General features: G+C 40.0%; 1 long non-coding RNA gene across 1 annotated transcript; it reads right to left on the bottom strand.

The window, feature by feature from the left end:
• Nucleotides 1-1,948: 1,948 nt before the first annotated feature.
• LOC142149974 (uncharacterized) lies at nt 1,949-15,943 on the bottom strand. Its single transcript, XR_012690949.1, has 3 exons — nt 15,716-15,943; nt 8,815-8,881; nt 1,949-2,001 (listed from the first exon to the last, which is right to left on the bottom strand). It is a non-coding gene; the product is annotated as an uncharacterized LOC142149974 (long non-coding RNA).
• Nucleotides 15,944-20,969: the final 5,026 nt, after the last annotated feature.

The following is a 20,969-nucleotide window of genomic DNA, read 5'->3' as shown; positions in this document are numbered from 1 at the left end:
TTCCATGAGGTAAAAACATAAAATGTGAAAAATGCCAAAAGGGGTAAATATTTTTTTTTTATAGCCGCTGTACTTCCTATTCACTGGACCCAGTGATTCCACAGTCATTTCTGGTGCATCTTCTTGACAACTGATGGTTTACTATGTCTTGCTAGTACTTTATAATCTAAATGTATTCCCTAGAGATCTGGGTGGCTGTGTTTTTATTAGTCGGCGCCATCGTTTCCTTTGTAGATGTCATGCTGTACATAGAAGCTGACATTCCCTCATCTTCCTTGTCTCATCTAGATTGACATCTAGATCTTGTGGCTTGGAAACCATAGCATATTTAGTCCTGCATCTATTGTACAGAAAGGTGTTGATAGATAAAGCAGTATTACATTCATGTAATGAGATTCAGATTGTGCAGCAAATGTTTCAGGACTGTTTCCCAAAGTGCATAAGAACCGAGTCCATATGAGACATTGAATCCTAAGTCCCCAGGAGCAGCAAGAACACTTGATAAAACGCAAATCATCGTAGCACTTCTAATTAAATGCAGTTCAACGGTCCAATCTTCAGTAAAGTTGCAAATGTCGTCTTACACCTACGTAAAAGAATATATTGTAATACTGTATGAAATGTTTTGTGTGTTTTCAAAAATAGCTCAGATTTGCCAAACATACAGAATACACCAAGATAGAATGTACCTCCGGTTATTTGGAAAGGCAGTGAGATGTCATCTGTATCATTTTTATGGCTCGTCTTCACTACGAATCTTAAATTTTCTTCTGGAGGGTTTAAAAAAAAAGAGACATCACATGGGCATGTTAGAAATAAAGTTTCCCTAACTAGAGACAAAATTAATTTAAAAAAACAAAACTCAGTGGGAACAGAAAACAGGGTTCAGTTATTCAAATGGCAAAATGTTGTGCAGTGACCACTGCAGCCTGAACACAAATTGTAAGAGGCATTACTGATCCCTATGATAAAACTCACTAAGGAAAACTTGAATGAAGTCCGTCCGTATGATTAATGTCACACATGGCTAAAACAGACCCTAATCAGGCAACTTTTACACAAACCAAGCATTACCCACATAATCAGTTTTATTGACAAGTGAGTATAAGTAAGCAGTCTTTAAAAACAGTAAAATGTGTATGTTTTATAAAAGATAAAATAAGAAAGTAAGCATTTCAACAAAACAAACAAAACAGCTAGCATAATATATAGATAGGGATCTCATAATTTTGAAATAAAAAACACAACACACATGGATTTTACTCAGGCCATAAAAACAATCCTATGCTTTCTATTTGGTGTCAACAAAGTAAAACTGATGTAGGAGCTTGTTAAGCTTTGTTCTGTTAATTTGGGGATTTCAGGAGTCTGAATTATGGGAGCATAATCATTGTGAATAAAAAATTATGGTGAGCCCTTTAGTAAATTCATATGACAACTGTATTTTGAATGTTATATTGTGTAAATAAGTGAATATCTTCAATAAAATATTTAAAAAAAATAGTGGAAAAAAGGGACTGTGCTAGGATGGGACCCTATATTCACGTATAAATTATATATAAGTATATAGGGAGAGTTGCAATGTAAAGCATACAGATGAAATATTTCATGAATATCCAAATTGTGAAATTAGATACAGAATTTTATATCTCATTTATATTTTCAAACATTTAGGGACATCAAGAGAGCACATCCTTATTTAAAGAGGATGTAGGCATTATTTTGATATGCACGGTGATTTGAACATTGGAAATTATGTCTAACAAATAGCATGTTAACAGCATTTTAATAAACAGAGCTCAAATATTTATTTAGTTTTAAAACACATTTTTTTTTAGTGCATTTGCTTACCTGCAACAAAAGTAGATGAACCCTAAAAATAGCAGGCCCAGGAAAATTGCTAAAATCAGGAAATGAATAAAATAATCACTTTTTGGTTCGGATTCCACTCTAGCTAAAAGGATACCTTCACAACGTTCACCTGTGTAGTTGTTAACACACCTGTAAAACAAACCATGCAAATGATGATTACTATAACTAGAAATCCACTAGATTCAGGGAAAAACATGGAACCAACAAGCAATTAAAGCATTAGCATTTGCCAAGGCAGAAGAAAATCTTCAGTACATCAGCAAGAATTTCTGGAAAATCGTCTTATTTCACAATCGTCTTATTTCACAAGCATTCCTCTTCATGTATTGGCGATATACTATAGAAGTAGTACAAAAATGTTTTTTGAAATTGTACTTTAAAATTGCAAATTAAACCTATAAACCAAAATATATTGTTAAAAATTATAATTCTGAGCCACTTAATATTTAGCAAATGTTTGTGCTGGTCCATTGAGGAGAAATCATTTAATGCTGAGAATTTTCTGTGTTTAGTTTTGTTCATCCATCTGTCCCTTAAATCATGTCACTGTCTGCTTTTCCTCTTTCCCAGTACTTCATGGCCAGTAATCAAAACATGTTTTAAGACTACTGTAGGTCAACTTTAAAAGAACAACACTCTTATCTTCCTTTGCTCATCAGCAACCCAACATTAGAAATAGAAAAAACTGACTTTTAAGTCTCAAAAGCAAACTTGAATGTTTAATAAAAACAAACAAAAAAAACCTCCACAAAATTGTTGTTGTGGACTGTACAACCAGTTTTAAGAGATGTTTAAATTAAGAATGAAGCTCATTTTTAGCCTAGTCCACAGAAACAAAATTTGTTTTATAGGACTAGATGGTTAAATTATGTTATAAGAGTGAAACTTGTGCATATTTCAATTTGTTCTATATTTTACAGATCATAGTAAGAACTTGACTTAAGGCGGCAAAATCTGTCATTTTCAATCAATTGCAGCTAATTCCCTTGCTCCATATATTAACAAAACCAATGTATTTAAAAAAAACAAACCAGGAAATGTACATTTTTGTCACTTTAAATAAAGGCAACCCCAATGGTCTGTTACTTATAAGAGCATTATGAGACTGGCAATATATTAGGAGAAAAAATGTTTAAATTTAAGAAAAAAAATTCAAATGGACCAGGACCTTGCTCTGTGTCTGTGTATGAGTGGAAGCCTAGAAATAGGTGCAATCAGCGCCGGTGCTAGGGTCCTTGGCGCCCTAGGCACAGTGTGAAAATCGCCGCCCCCCCTTTAAAAATCGCCGCCCCCCCCCCTTTAAAAATCGCCGCTGCGCTTCCCTCAGCTCCCCTCCCCACCCCTCCCCATGTCTTTCTTTAACTTACCTGCATGAAGCTGCTCCTCTCTGCTCTGTCTTCTCCCCTCCACTCACAGACACTGTCGGGCCTGTCACTGTCAGTGAGCGGAGGGGAGAAGACAGAGCAGAGAGGAGCAGCTTCATGCAGGTAAGATTCAATAGCCCCTTCCCTCCTTTCCTCCCCGTGGATTTCCGTTTTTTTTTAATTTTGAGGCGCCCTGCAGAGCCTGGCGCCCTAGGCAATTGCCTAACCTTGCCTAATGGGAGCGCCGGGCCTGGGTGCAATTGCACGTATGTCTGGCTCTACATAAATTACCATCCTGCATAACTTACATATATGCATATGTGTGTGTATGTGTATGTATATATATATATATATATATATATATATATCATTGTTCTTTCTATATAATCTGGCAGTGAGGCTAACTTGCAAACGTGCAAAAATTGTCATGTGTCTATTGGTGAGTAATTGCACCCATATTTATGGGAATTGAATGAATGTTGTGCCCATTAACATACAGATATCTATGGGGGCTACATATTTTACATATTGTGATGAGAAGAGCAGGACAGATCAGGCCATTCCTAGCTAAAGGCAGCATTTGCACGTGAATGCGCCTTGTATGTACATGCAAAAATGAGGCAAACAATATCTAAAAGAAATTCATGGGGTAGAGCGGGTGCATTCATTGGAGTGTTCTGGTGGGTGGTCCTTTTCCTCCCCATTAAAGAACTTTTTACGGGTGCTCATAGGTGCTAGTTATTGGGAGACATCCTATACTATCATCAAGACGATTAATGTACTAATTAGGCACACCTGTGTAACAACAACATTGAAAAAGTGATTTTATATATATATATATATATATACATACAAGTTAACCCGTGCATGATACTCATGCATTTTTTTGTAAAATAATGTCAGTATACCAAATTTCAGGTCATTCGGATGAGCCCTTTCTGAGAAAATAGTTTTTTCCACAGACACACACACACTAACACACGCCGCTACACATGCAGGGGCGGATCTAGAAAATGTTTGTTCCCCGGGGGGATGTTAGGGCGGGGCGATTTAGGCCCCGCCCCCTTTTTGACTTCTGAGGCTGCCGGGGGCTGCACAGTATGTGCAGGTCCGCTCGGCAGTGACAGGCAGGGACAGTGTGCTGCCTGGCTGCTCTGCCGGGCAGCACACTGTCACTGCCAAACGGACCTGCACATACTGTGCAGCCGTCGGCAGCAAACCCCTGCTAGGGGGGGGGGGGGCGATTGCCCCGATCGCACCCCCCTGGATCCGCCACTGTACACATGTGTGTTCATGAGGTAAAATTACCTCACGAAAATGAGTTTGACCCCTCAACTCGTCAATAATGTCAGTATACCATATTTCAGCCCTTTTTGAGGTTTTTTTCCCACACACACTAAGAATTTAGTAGGTCAGTTAACCCGTGCATGATACTCATCCATTCTAGTCAAATCAAGCTACTTAAGGTGTTAAAAACTCCCCACTGTCACCCCCGGCAACCACCAACCACTCCCAACTGTCACTTCTCCTTCAAGAAATATATAGGTCAGTGTATAACTCTGCCCAGCAGGTGGCGTTGCAGCTTGGTTGTTTTTTTTTTCCACACACAGACAGACTAACACACGCCACTAGACATTTATATTATATATATATATATATATATATATATATATAATAAGAGTCAAGAAGACGATTCTATCTCATAATTAATTAATTACATGAATATGGCAAAATAGAGCAGTATTTTAGGAATAATCAAAAAGTTTCAATTAATGAAATAAGTGGCCCTAAAACTGCAGTAGGTAGACTTCCAACCATGCGCTTTTTTTGGGTCCCGTATTAAGTCAAAAGTAGACACATCAGCATTTTGTGGTGGTAGTTCCCAAATGCACAATATAGCTGTGCACCCATATACGCGGGCAGCAGACTAATAGGTGCATTTGCCCATTTAAATAGGCATTGTGCAACCACATTTTTGCATGTTCGGAAATTAATTTTGGGGGGATTCATTTAGTCGCGATATTCCTCAGAATATCGTGGCTGCACACTTATACCATTACTATGGTAAAAACCTCAGCTCAGTTTTCCTTGCACCTCTATGGGTCTAAAGTGAGCGGAGATTTCTGTTAAAATCTTCGTCACAAATATCTCTGGAATGTCTGCGAGACAGCTGGCAGCTAACTGAATTCCCCCTTATAGTGTTTCTCATTTACACGTATTATTGACATTTCATCTATTTTCTCACCCATCCTATAATATTATTATTGCTGGACATTTTCCACCATGCAGTATATCATACCATCTGCCATTTCATATAGTCCCACTTCCCATAACAAAACAAAGTCTTATTATTTCCCTAATAAATATAATCGTTGGTGTTATTCTCTTAGTCCATATCACAGCATTCCTTAGTTTCCCTCTCTCCATGGGTGTAGATAGAGCTAGAATAGAGAAGGGAATGTCCTCAAATCCTAACTGCTTTCACACATTACTAAACAAAGTTTTGCACAAGATAACACAGTGGTGGATATGGAGTCAGAGCATTGTATAGAGCGGTACAAGGCATGAAAAAGCTTTATAGCCTAACCAGCACAACTGCTTGGCCTCATAGTGTAGCTCCACCCTGTGCACTAATTGTAGTTATGTTAATACCTCAATTTCATCTGGCGATTTTATCCCAACTAGCATGTTGCTACCCTGCCCAGTGCATGACCTCATAGCTGGCTTTCGGAGCTACAAATGTTATTAACAACACTTATTTATCTGCGTCCAGTTAAAAATATGTAGGAAGAATAACAGACCATTGGTTAGATGAATGCTGTGGGCTGTTGTGTGTCACTAGCATTCTTTTAAACTGAGAAGTTAAAACTGATCACAGATAATGGATGCAGAACATTACATGTTCACTGACCTGCAGAGTTGATTGGGACCTATGATATAACATATGCCTCCATTCATACAGAAACCTTTCTGCTCTTTCTCTGCGCAGGGTACTCCATGACCTGGAAAATAGGTGGATCCAGTGTAAATCACATAATCATTAAACTAAGCATGCAAACTTTCACCATCATATTAGTATCAATTTTACCTACAATGGAACAAGAAAATCATGTGCTCATTGTTTCTCTGTACAGAATGTAGTCAACCAATATGGTTCTAGAACCACCAAAACATGAGTACTTCTGAGTTAAAGCAGTAATTACAGCAAGTGGACAAAAGTAATGGGGAGTAATAGGGTTATGAGTCCAATTGTTAAACTAATCTAAATGGAATTATTCATTTATCTTATTATCCAATCAGAAACATTCCAACCTTCATATAAATTCTCGCTTGTCCTTTCTAGAACATGATTGTATTGTTACATTGTTAATCTTGCAGCTTTTGCAACACAGATAGTGGTTGAGCTCAGGTATAGTTACATCTTCGGTTTCCTCATGAATTTTACCTACATTATTAACTTCTGGAGTGTGCAATGCTTTATAGCAATTCTACAGTTCTGTGCTCATAAGCAACTAAGCCAAATAGAAATGTTAATACTTTGCATACTGTATTATTGTGGTTTGCTTTATGCGTCAGAACAGCTCTGGTTAATCAGAAAACAAATTAGAAGTTGCTGACTGCTTGCTGCTGTGTTCTGACCTATTTCTATGAAATTCCACCCCACAGCCTTTTAGTCACAGCATTTCCATTATTATATTATTTTCTTTCTCAATATAAAGGGAATACCACCCACTTTCAGATATATCATCATTAAAGTTCACAGCCAGAGATGGGGAAATCATGTAAGTCAGTAGAAAACACTCATTTATCAAGCTTGCATAAATAAATACTTTATAAGTTGAGTTTTAAAACAAGTGCTTTCATGTTTTAAATGAGTTCCACTTCAGCAGTTGAGCGTGTCCATTTTATCCGCTCCTGTTTATTATTTTACAAATATTACTGATTACTGTTACTGATCTAACTAGGTTACCCTTTAGCCCATAACACATTTCCGAACAGATGCAGTTTAGCACCTACAACATGTGACAGTGTATTAATGAATCATTCTGTTAAAAATATATGAAATGAGCGTTTGTAATCCAAACACTTACCTTGCCTTTGTTTGGGACGTTTTCAAAATAATTAAACTTTCAAACCTACAATTTGTGTTATTTATGCCATCATTTGATACATAGTGACTAGAACTATTGCAACTTAGAGCTCATACCTATACTACAAACTGGTGTATTTTACATTGATTTTACTTTGTGCTTTTAACATTAGTAAAATTCAGAACATGATGGGCCTGAGTCATTAAGGAGAGCAAAGCATAAAAAAAGAGTAACATTTGCACCTGGGCAAAACCATGTTGCATTTGAGGGGGAGGTAAATTTAAAATGAGGGGACAGATTTATAGTTGGGATAGGGCATGTCCTTGATCAACTTTAAATTTCAGTGTAGTAATAAAGCTATTAAGTATTTGTGTGCTAGATGAAAAAACAGCCATTATTTAACTTATGCGCAAAATAATAAACTACTTTGCACCCCTTGCATTGTAACATGGTTTGTCCCAGAGAACATTTACCCATTTTTTGCCTTAATGACTTAGGCCCGATATGTATTATACAAGGGTCTCTCATGTAGCTCTTTGATTCCTAATGTTATTTTTTGTAAGAAGTGCTACAACAAATTCCCTAGAGCATCATGTTAGACTTTTCTTTTATGATTAGAAAATCATTACACTAGTGCAATGTGTTTCAAACCTCAAACCTAAAGCAAGGCTGCTGATGTAGATAATTGCATGAGAACAAATTTCCATTCAACAATGAATCGATCTTAGCACCTTGGTCTTAGACCCATTACTTCAGTAGTTAAACTACACGGCTTATTAGCACAACTCTGTCTTCATAACAAGAATATATGACTACTCCTTTACCCTCCTTTCTTCACTATTCAGCAATACCTTCTCCTCAGCAAACTTTGTGTGTTTGCACAGAAAATATAAATGTACAAAACAATTACTTGTTCATTCTCTACGTGTTCTTTAGGTTAGGTTGTAGAGAGCACTGCCCTCTTGTGGTCTAGTTCCACTTATGTTCCTTACTGTACAGAGTATGTGGTGGGTAATAAAATAATCTGCTCTACAAATGCATCTCATGGTGCTTTGAAATCATAATCCGGTTAAAATGTTTGGTTTTTTTAAGATAAACTTTAGGGGGTGCAAAAGTGCCATGGATTTCTTAATTAACTACATAGAAGTTTAGAAGTAGGGTGTATAGAAAATGTATATTAATATAATTTGATAGTTTTTCAATCAGAGCAGTAGCATAAGTGGGCCGTATGGCATATCACCATATACACCCCCACTTCAACCACTGCTGACACATCTGTGCTTCTGCACCATGCAGAAATGTACAATGTTTTACATGCTCTCTACATAGTAACCTATGTCTACCATCTTCAGTAAGTGCTACATGGCTTACATTTTACATCTGTACAAATCACTCTGAACAAAATACCCTAATTCATACATCAAATTCAAGTAGACTACCAAGATATCATTAGAATACTCTTACATCAATATACTGTATACTTGTACCTGTTGTCATATTATGCAGACAGATAATTTGGTCCTGGCTTAAAGACAATATGCTGGAAAATGGAATCTGAAAAACACACATAAATTATTTTACTTAATAGATTTGAAAAAATAAGTATTCAAAATCCTGATTAAATAACACCCAAGATACTTTTATTTGGTATCACTTAACAATTGTGTAACACGTATAATGTGTCTAGGTGGAGAAATGAATTCACAAAACCTTAATCATCATTTCCATTGTAAAACCTCTACAGATGATACTACCTCTATTATCATTTCAATTCAATTTGCAGGCACAGGTTGCTGCTGGATATTTAATTGTCATCATTTTCATTTAATTATAAAGCCATGTACTATAATACACAGTTTCCCCAGCTCAAGTTTATATAATACAGTTAATAAAACATGTTTTTTAATTGAGTAAATGCATTATTGTGATAGTGCCCAACTATCCCACACATGGGGAGTCTCCTCCTTTTGGGTCCATAACCTTGTCCCTCTTTCCTAGCTCTTGGTTCTGAACTATATGGGTAAATGACTCCATACACAATTATTATTATTATCATAGATTTGAAAGGCACCACAGTGCTCAACAGCGCTGTACCAGAGCCGTAACTTAAATTTTTACTGCCTGGGGCACGAAGCAAAGCTGCAACCCCCTAGACCTCAATTTTAACCAAATGAACCAAAAATATTCATGAACTGCGACCCCTTCAGAGGTGCGCCCTCTCGCACAGCCCTAGCTACGGCCTGCACTGTACAGTAGGGAAAACGGTACATACATAAAACAGAGACATACAAGGCAGACAAAATAAATGCAGACATGACAACAGAGGGTATGGATGTCCCTGTATGTTAGAGAGCTTACTTTCTAAGTGGAAGAGAGAACAAGTAAAACAAGAGGAGCGATTAAAAGGAGAGTTAAAATATATCCGTTCAATAATAAAATGGCTAAATTATAGGAGGTTTCTACCTTTAGATGACAGTTTATTGGCATGTACATACCTCTACATGCAGTTTTGACTAAATATATGTTAATAGTCGCGGCGGCCACGAACACCGCCGCGACTCTCGGCTCTCTTCTGCTGGCGTCCCGGCCGTCGTTATGACGACCGGGACATCACTTCTGGTTTCTGTATCCCTGTTGCCTGGGCAACAACAAACGGGACGCTTCGGTCTCCCTGCCGCCGCACCTGGCCAGCTGTCAAACAGCCGGGCGTGTGCACGCAGGGCTGTCCAGCATCAGCCAATTATGGCTGATTAGTTAGGCATCTGCTGGCTCTCTGCCTTGCCATTAGCTTTGAGCTGGCACTTAATCATTCTACTGCTGGAGCACTTGCAGGGCTCTTGCTCTGATTGGTCACTTGTACTATTTAAGGCAGTGAGGGCTGGGCCTCACTTCCGGTTATAGCGTTCTGTCCCAATACTGCTGCCTGCTCCTGTTCTTGTTTGGTGTTGAAACCTTGGATTGATTTACCTGTGTATGACCTCTTCCTGTCCCTGGACCCTAGAACCATTGCCTGTGACCCTGACCTTTTGCCTGTACCCGGAACCATTGCCGGTGACCCTGACCCTGCTGGTACCTAACATCTCCTCCGGTGCTCTGTCCAGTTTGCAGATCTCTGGCCTGCCTCTGCTCCATGTGCTTCCTCCTGTACCTGTGCGCTGCCGTGTGAGCATAAACTACTCTGAGCATAAGTCCTGGGGGCATCCGAGTACCTGTGAGCATAACCAGTCTCTATGGGAAAGGCGGCTGCTAAAGGTGAAGACCTCTTCTACTAGTTCTAAGAGTTTATGCTGCACTGGTTGCCGTAACATTATAACTGGCCAGTAAAGATTGGAGGTAATTCTGCCATGGACAACGACTCTAACCTTTCTCCAGCCCAGGTCCTAGCTAATCAGATCCAGGCTATATCTCAAGTTGTACAGGGTTTATCTCATCACTTGTCAGTACAAGAAGAGGCATCCAGAAGCCTGCAGCCTCAGCAGATCTCCTCTGGTGTCTCTCCGGATCCAAAATTGAATTTGCTCGATCGATTCTCGGGAAGCAAGTCCGCCTTCCACAACTTTAAGGAGAGTTGCAGGTTATACTTTCGCCTAAAACCATGCTCCTCTGGCTCTGAACAGCAGAGAGTCGGGATTGTAATCTCCCTACTCCAGGGTGATCCCCAGTCCTGGGCCTTCTCCCTCCCGCCAACGAGTCCATCCTTACAAACCGTGGATGCCTTCTTCCAGGCATTGGGTTTGCTATACGACGACCCAGACAGAGTGGCCTCAGCTGAGTCACATCTCCAGTCATTGAGGCAAGGACGTCGTTCTGTGGAAGAGTATTGTGCAGAATTCCGGCAATGGTCAATTGATAGTGCCTGGAATGATCCGAAGCTGCGGAGTCAGTTCCACTTGGGCCTTACAGAGCAAATCAAGGACTCCCTAGTTCAGTATCCTGTACCTAGATTTGAAGATTTGATGCAGCTTTTCATCAAGATTGATTGTCGAATCATAGAGAGGAAAACTGAACGAGAGTCATCTATACCTCCTTGCTCACCTCCCAAGTCTGGTGGTTCTACTCTTTTGAATTCCCCTGAACCCATGCAGTTGGGCGCCTTCCGTCTGCCTCCTGAGGAACATTCCAGACAACGTTCTCTAGGTCTCTGTTTGTATTGTGGCCAATCAGGCCATCTAGTTCATTCTGTCCTAGCAAGTCGGGAAACGCCTAAACCTAAGCGCTGGTGAAGAGATGCGCTTAGGTCTCCAAGTAATCTCTTCAGAAAACTTTTTGTTGGTCCCTGGACGTCTAGTCTTCCGCGATAATTCCGTGGAGGTCACAGCCTTCCTCGACAGCGGTACGGCAGGTAACTTTCTGGACATCCACATGGCTAAGACGCTTGGTATTCCTAAAGTCCGACTGGGATCAAGCATTACCGCCTGCGGTCTCGATGGAAACCCATTGATTGGGGGTAGCATACTCACTAAGACTCCATTGATTCATTTGTCTGTAGAAGCTCTCCATACTGAGGAAGTCTCCTTCTTCCTGATCACCTATCACCTATCCCTCTGTTCCAAAAAGGATGGCAGTCTGAGACTCTGCATCGACTACCGCGGCCTGAATAAAATTACAGTCAAATCACTTACCCGCTGCCATTAATTTTTGTCAGCCACCATTTTCTCTAAAATCAACTTCCGGGGTGCTTATATTCTTATCCGCATCAAACAGGGAGACGAGTGGAAGACGGCCTTTAATACTCATTTCGGGCATTATGAGTATCTGGTAATGCCATTTGGATTGTGCAACGCCCTGGCAGTCTTCCAAGACCTCATCAATGATGTCTTGCGCAAATTCCTAGAAAAGGCAGTGGTGGTCTGCTTGGACGATAATCTAATTTACTCTCAGTCCTTGTCTCAGCACCGCCAACAGGTTCGGGAAGTTCTGGAGAAGTTGCACCAACATCATCTCTATGCAAAATTTGAGAAGTGCGAGTTTGAAGTCTCCAGAGTGGCTTTCTTAGGATATATTATTTCTTCATCTGGTTTCTCCATGGATCCCAGTAAAGTCCAAGCAATCCAGGAATGGGTTCTTCCTGCAAACCTCAAGGCATTTTAAAGGTACCTTGGCTTTGCCAATTACTAACGGAGGTTTATACGCTCATTTTCTTTCTTGGTGGCTTCTATTACTGCTCTCACCCAGAAGGGCGCAGATACAGCTAATTGGTCTTCAGAGGCGTTGGCGAGCTTTTCTGCCCTAAAAGCCGCCTTCACATCTGCACCCTTTCTTAGGCACCCAGACCCTGAGCCCCTGTTCATTGTTGAAGTGGACGCCTCAGATGTAGGAGGAGGCGCCATTCTCTCTCAAAGAGTCCAGGAAATTCTCGCCTGCTGAAATTAATTACGATGTTGGGAATCGAGAGTTATTGGCCATCAAGTGGGCCCTCGAAAAGTGGCGGCATTGGTTAGAAGGAGCAGCTCATGTCATAACAATCTTCATTGACCACAAAAACCTTCAGTATATTCAAACCGCCAAAACTCTAAATCCTCTGCAGGCCCGCTGGGCTTTGTTTTTCACCCGGTTCAACTTTCTCATCACTTACTGCCCAGGATCAAAGAACACCAAGGCTGATTCTCTGTCTCAGAGCTTTATGGCATGCCATCCTCGGCCTCCTGACCCGCAAACTGTAAGTGCCTCAACCTCCATTCATATCGGTCTAACTCAAGATCTTGGGGTCACACTTCGCCAGTTCCAGAAAATTGCTCCAGCTCAGACAACCGCTAGTAAATTGTTTGTCCCGGTTCATCTGAGGAAGTCTGCATCGAATGCCACGACAACCGCTCAGCAGGTCATCCCAGAATCCATAAGAACATTTAAATACTTTCCTGCTGGCTTTGGTGGCCCAGCTTATCATCCGATGTGGAAAACTACGTACGTACCTGGCCAGAATGTGCCAGAAATAAATCATCTAGAGACTGTCCTCCTGGTCAACTGCTACCCTTGCGGACTCCAAGCAGGCCTTGGAGCCATCTTTCAATGGACATTATTGTCGACCTCCCATTGTCTTCGGGTCATAACACTATTTGGGTGGTCGTTGATAGGTTCAGCAAAATGGCACACTTCGTACCCTTACTCAAACTGCCGGATGCCAGAAGTTTGGCCACCTTATTCATTGCACATGTCTTCCGTCTCCACAGCCTTCCGGAAGACATCGTATCGGACTGAGGGTCCCAGTTTATTGCACAATTTTTGAGGTCCTTTTGCAACTCCCTCGGATTCAAAATCAGTTTGTCCTCAGCTTACCACCCTCAGTCGAATGGTCAGACGGAAAGAACCAACCAATTCTTGGAACAGTTCCTGCGCATCTATGTTTCCAAGTTCCATGATAACTGGTCCTCTCTGTTACCTTGGGCGGAGTTTGCATACAACAATTCCTGTCATTCCGCAACACGTACATTCCCGTTCTTCTGTAACCTTGGGTTCCACCCGAAAGCTAATTCTTTCTCGTCTGTTGTTTCCATTGGCGATTCCGGGACGCCTGCCTTCACATCTAGGTTAAGGTCTGACTGGAAGAAGGTGCACTCCGCACTATATCAAGTTTCTCACAAATCCAAGTCATTTGCTGATCGTCATCGTGGTCCGTGTTTATTGAAAGTGGGGGATCGAGTCTGGTTGTCCACACGGAACATCAAATTAAGGCAACCTTGCAGGAAACTGGGGCCCCAATACATTGGACCATTTACCATTGAAAAAAATGATAAACCCAGTGGCATTCAGGCTTAAACTACCACCTTCTTTAAAAAATACCCTGCACTTTCCATTGCTCTCTTCTAAAAAAAGCTGTTTCTCCTAGCAAGCTCAACCAGCCTTCCTCTAACAGGCCCCGGCCTTTGCTTGTGAATGGAGACCGTGAGTTCCTTATAGAAAGAATTCTTGACTCAAGAAAAGTTCAAGGCCAAGTTCAGTTCCTTGTACACTGGAAAGGTTATGGTCCTGAGGAGCGATGTTGGATACCGCAGAGGCGTCTCCACGCTGTGAGATTAATTAAGGAATTTTTTAAGAAGCCTGGATGTCGGGGTTCCTTGACCCCTTCTCAAGGGGGGAAGTTCTTGTTTGGTGTTGAAACCTTGGATCGATTTACCTGCGTATGACCTCTGCCTGTCCCTGGACCCTAGAACCATTGCCTGTGACCCAGACCTTTTGCCTGTCCCCGGATTCTGAACCATTGCCTGTGACCCTGACCTTTTGCCTGTACTCGGACTCTGAACCATTGCCGGTGACCCTGACCCTACTGGTACTTAACATTGCCTCCAGTGCTCTGTCCAGTCTCTGGCCTGCCTCTGTTCTGTGTGCTACCTCCTGTACCTGTGCGCTGCCGTGTGAGCATAAACTTAAACTTCTCTGAGCATAAGTCCTGGGGGCATCCGAGTACCTGTGAGCATAACCAGTCTCTACAGGAAAGGCGGCTGCTAAAGGTGAAGACCTCTATACTAGTTCTATGAGTTTATGCCGCACTGGTTGCCGTAACAATATATTGTTTTTCTTTCTAGCTTTAATCATTTGATTTTAAGACATGCCCTAATATCAATTTAGATTATTAAATGTTACATTGCATTGTGGTATTTGTACTTGTGTATAGTAAGTTGTGTTTTATGTATATGTAACAGTCTGCTGTGGTGCTCTTGTCTATGGACACAGGTTAAAAAAGGCATCTTTTTATGTTAAATGTTATATCTTGTGAAAAATGATATTATTAAAAGCACCCAACCAGCAAAATTGTTGCATTTAATTTACAAGAAATTTGAATTCTTATATTATTACTGTCCAGTCTAAGTACTAAGACATTTTTGGGGAAATGTTACAGTCAAGAGCAGCCCTCTGAACAATCTATGGGATCCTGGGACATCTGGTCATTGTAACCTTCAATTATTATTAACTTTCATATCATATCATATATTAAATAATAAGTGATACTAACAATTACATTCATCATATGGAATGACAGAAGTGGTACTCTGCATTACTGGTACTGGTATTAAGAAGAACAAGAAAATAATTAAAACTGTGCGAGACCTTAGAAATCAGAGACACTTTGTGTCTACACATAGTATTTGTACAGTATAGTAGATATATGAATGTTATATATAATAACATATATATTCCTAATGAAAATATACTGATTATATTCATTCTAGTACAAGGCCATGTAAGAGCACACTATTTATAGTGCTATATTGATACACACATGTTTATATGCTGGGTAGCTTACAGATGCAAATAGGCCCATACACAGTATTCAACTGTTATACATTTCCACATGTTTCACATACACATGGATTATATTACTACCCACATTCATATACTGCTGACACATAACTGGGTAATGTAGCAACACTGTAGTGTTTTGTTACTTACAGTATCCTGTCATCTACGGGAAAGATAGTAGAGGTTGTTTCATGTCACTGGTCTGTGTAATGTCTGTGCAACCCCATGCAATCCTAGTATGGATATTGAACTTCCTGAGCTTCACACAGCTGCTCCTCCCCTGGGCTGAGTCTATCCTTGTTACTCTCGTTTGTTCCACTGTCTTTTTTTATCATTTATTTCCAAAATATTATGATTGTATTGAGCTCCTTTTTTATTTCCTTCTCTCTGTCCCAATTCAGCACTATTATACCTATTGGTCACAGATACTACAGACGTGTTGCTTCATTGGAATGTTGCTGATTGCATAATTCTTTTTTTTTTTTAGCAAAGACGCATGATATTGTCTATGGCTGGTGTAAGAACACAGTGGTTATGTAACTGGCAAAGCTCATCTGGGATATCTTTTTCCCAGAACAAAGACTCATATTAGACCTGGATTAAGATCAAGCAGTGGGTAAAGATCAAATAACAATTGTGGAGCATTTGGCACCCAGAGAAATCAAGGAGTGGCATTTATGAACTTAGCAAATTGTATGTCAAACAGCTATAGTCTATAAATTGGAGGGTAAAAAGATATATTAAAATTGTTTCTACCAAACACAGTCAATAAATGAATTAAAACAAATGTAAAACCAGTGACTTATTTTACATTGTGAGCTGTTGCAATGATTTTTAACAAGATTTGCGTCAAATTGTAACTACTGTCGCTTGTAACAATTGCACAATGCTAAAAAACATCACTTTAACATGTGAAATGAACACAGTTTTATATCCAAATGAACATAAAACAACATTAGCTATTAAATTTGCAAAGCAACATATTAAATAAAACCTAATATGTTTTTTTGCTTAAAGTTGTTCAGAAACAATTAAATTGCAAAATTGTAAAACTTTCTTTTTCAATATTTAGTTTCAAATTAACCTATTTTAACTTGCTTTATACAACATAGGACACTTGCAGTTTGTGGCTTGTAAAAATGCAGAAGAGAAAAGTGAGTAGGTACCTGGCTGTAGGAGAGCAGTCTCTGATGTCTACTGTAGCACTTGATGATACTTTAATAATGTTCCTTGGTGATTGAGGAGGGGCACATAGTTCTGTCTGAGGACTGGTTGGATTATACCATCTACCTTCTTGGCATCATTTCAACGTACAGAGATGAGAGGAAGACTGTCATCATTCTAGAATTGTCTGTATTCCTGCATTGATTTAAACAATAGAAATAGATTTCAATGACTGTAGTGAGCAGCTTGGTCTATCTTGTCTGGTCTATCTTGTTTAACACCAAATATAAGAATGTCTTTATCTCAGTCTTACTAATAGAAAAAGAGAATATGAATAAACAAATGAAACACAAAGATACTTATTGAGCCAACATAAGTTGTGTTTGTAGAAAACAAATGATAATGAAATATCCTTGAGTGGTTTGAGTCAAACGTTATAATTAATGAGACTACAATCCAACAAAAGCTATTTCTCATTCATTTATGAAGTCAGTGTCCATGAGTCCAGCATAAGGAAAAACTGCATAAGACTAGTGTTCATGGGAGACTACAAAGGATCAGTGTTCACATTGCTACTTGTATCAAGTTTACCTAAAGACCATCTGTGACCCAACAGGTCACTTGAAGAAAGTTTTGTAGACAAGTGAGACAAAAAGTTATTTGTTTTCTTTGTTTGGCACAAATTAGAAAAAGTATGAGTAGTGCGGTTTGGGGCTTCTTTAAATCCCCAGCACCAGGACACCTTGTAATCACTGAGGGAACAATGAAGTGTGGAGTGTACCAGGAAGTTCAAAAGAAAAGCTTATTGAGAAGTAGTTGTTCGCGCCAGGGCTGGTTGAAATTTTCTAAATGTACCCATTACTTTTCCAAATAGGGCCCTCAACATTCCAGGATCCAGACAAGCTGCAAGTAACGAAACCAGCAGCCACAGGTGGTAAAAGTGACAAGAACAGGTAGGACAGTCTGTCAAATGTTCTGAGTCTAGTGCAGGCTTGGCTAACCTGTGGCACTCCAGGTGTTGTGAAACTACAAGTCCCAGTATACCTTTCCAGCAATAAGCTGCTATATATTGGCAAAGCATGCTGGGGCTTGTAGTTTCACAACACCTGGAGTGCCACAGGTTAGCCAAGCCTGGTTTAGTGGGACAATCCCTATTTTTGGTGACTGTTCTGCCCAATCTAAGGGGCAGGTCAAGACTGTGTACTCTTTATATATACACTGCATTCTTTATATAGTACACTATGGTGCTAGCTGTCCTTCGTGGGCTGACCACTCCCCCTCTAGTGTCTGGTCTCGCCTCTATGATAGCTGGTCACACCCCCTCTGGTGGGCCCATAGCGCTGCAGTCCCCCGGTGGGCCCTTCATCAAAACAAATCTGTTGAATACTTTGCAAGCCACTGTATATTCCACAAAGTAAATTTAGCAACCGAAGTAGGTAAAAACAGCAAAGGTTGTAAATATAGTCAGCACATTGAATTATTTTACTCCCGGCTCAGATCAGAATACACTGAATATAAAGGAAATCTGTAGTTAATGAGATAATTATCCGTGGGTTTTTGGAGGGAAAACATATTTCAAGCATGGTCTAATATTAATATGATCAATGTTTTTTTTATATTGTTTAGGGAGAGTACAGGATTATTAACATTATTCTTACTTGGATATGACAATACAGATCAAAATAATGTGTCTTTCATGAGTACATTGCTTTGTTGTGTGTTCAGCTGGAGATGTCTACATGAACGTTGCCCGCTCCTTTTGATAAACTAAGGGTTCCATGAACTAGTGTAGTCTTACAGCAGTGCTCTGTTATTTAATTATTTGTTAAACTGCTCCAAACCTTGACCTGAACATCCCCACCTCTGAGTTGCTATATTTGAACACATAGTGAAGGGAAGGGGAGCACACATACCACATGGTAATAATTAGTCTCATCACCATATTTGTGCTTTAGCTCCTGAGTCGTTCTCCATACACTTCCCCCAGGAATCCAATAAAAAGCTTCACACATACAAAAGTGAATGAAAAGTTATTGAAAGGGGGTGGTTCTGAAGTGGTAGGAAATTGGACATTGACGTGATGCTTGCACTTTTGCAAACCTAGGTGCACTTATAGGTTGCAGAGGCATCTCCCGAGGGTAGAGAATAATCATGCACTTTGATGTGCGCTGTACAGACTATCCAGATGCACCTGTGCAATACCAATGCATTTTTAACTGCTGGTCGAGTTTTTTTTTCAAAAATGAGGCTCAATAAAATAAATTTTGGAATTGATAGGTTTTTCTCATAAATATGGTTATTTTTTAACCATATTTTATTACAATTGTTTTTATCTATTCACTGACATTGACTTTTTACATTTTTCATTTGTTATAATCTTCTTTTGTTTTACAGATTTTTAATATGACTTTGTGTCCCTGTAGCTTTTGGCCCCAGGAAACAGCCACGAAATGTGCTCAAATATACTGCAATTTTGACAGCCAATTAACTGTTGCAAATTGAATTGTGTGTAACTACAAAAATGATTTCTCCCTTTGTGAAATGATGTTACATTAGTCTGTTTTAGAATTGGTGTTGTCAGGGCTGTTCAAATACATCACACATTTATCACCTATTTCTGCAGAGCTGATCTAATTGACATTCTTACTAGGCATCCTGTACTAAGCTATCTGACTTTCTTGGAAGCTTTATCTGTTCCAGTACAACCACATTCCTTAGTGGAATGTATTGTGCTATCAATTATATTATATCTATCTTCTTAGAAAAAACTGGATTCATTTTGAAATTATGCTAAACTTAGTTAATTAGGACTAGTTCATAGATTAGATACAGTCTCCTACAATTTCACCAACTATCCTACACTAGATACTCATTTTGCTTCCTCCTAGAAATGGACAGTAAATCCTGGCATAATGTATTTTCTATATACTCTTCACTTGTGTAGGTGCATGCTACATGTAAGTGCATCAGATGCTGTGCACTGCAGCCAGACATAGGGACTCTATACCATCTAATATATTATGACTACCATATAATGTTATTATTTTTTTTTCATTTTATAGCCACAATCCCAGGTAAAAGTATTTTTTTCTTTACTCAGCAAGTTAAATACCTTTTAATGATTCATTGGTTTTCTTAGCTATCCTCCTACAAATCATTATCTCCTTTTCAAAATCTCTATGGAGGGCAAACAAATATGGCTGCCAGGCACACACACGCGCGCTTACAGCTCTCAGCAGATCATGTGAAATCTGACGGGGAATATAGAAGGGGAGGATTTTAAAGTGCACTCTGCAGACAGATCTCAGAGGGACGTTACAAAGTTTATCTGCTCACTACATCATGTGTGATGTGACTGTGGTTGTCATTCTAGTCACATGACACTGTGCAGAATTATAAATAATTACTATCAGCATGAAAAAAAATAATGAAAGTGGTAAATACCAAGATTCTTCTTATAGTCTGCTACAGTGATTAATGTAAAAAACGTAATCAGCAATTTGTCAGTTTATTTATTTTCTAAGTCAGTTGTATGAGCCAATGGTTATTGTGTTCGGCTGAGAAATTGAGCTGACTTCCTGTCACGCGCCGGTCTTCCGCGGCGTCTGCCCGGGAGCCGGCGTGTTCACCCATTGCTATCCCGCTCCGTCCCCGCCAGCCTGTCTTACCTGCTCAACTGCTGCGGCTATCCAGATGCCTCTCTAGCGTCGACTCTGCCGGCCGGTCCTTCCGCTGACGGTGGTTCTGCGCATGCGCAGAACCGCCAGCCTTTATCCTTTTGCTCTGCCTGACTATTGGCTGCCCTAGTAAACCAGCCCTATATATAGCCTCATTACTCTTGAGTCTGGGCAGGTTCTTTCAGTCAGTTTCTACCTTCTGTTCTGGAAGCAACTCCTGTTCTACGGCATTCCTGGTTCCTGTGTTCCTGTGGGTTCCTATATTCAGTATCCAAGTGATCCTGCTCTTCCGGGGTTAATTCGCTGCAGATCATCACTACAAACCACTCTCTAAGTGGCAACACTGCAGATCATTGCTACAAACCACTCTCTAAGTGCCAACGCTGCAGATCATTACTACAAATCACTCTCTAAGTGGAAACGCTGCAGATCATCACTACAAACCACTCTCTAAGTGGCAATGCTGCAGATCATCACTACAAACCACTCTCTAAGTGGCAATGCTGCAGATCATCGCTACAAACCACTCTCCCTGCAGATCATTGCTACAATCCTCTTCTTAC

The sequence above is a fragment of the Mixophyes fleayi genome, chromosome 4 (genome assembly GCF_038048845.1).
Source record: "Mixophyes fleayi isolate aMixFle1 chromosome 4, aMixFle1.hap1, whole genome shotgun sequence".
NCBI lineage: Eukaryota > Metazoa > Chordata > Amphibia > Anura > Limnodynastidae > Mixophyes > Mixophyes fleayi.
The sequence above is the reverse complement of the archived record's forward strand: the minus strand, read 5'-3'. Positions and strand labels throughout refer to the sequence as shown.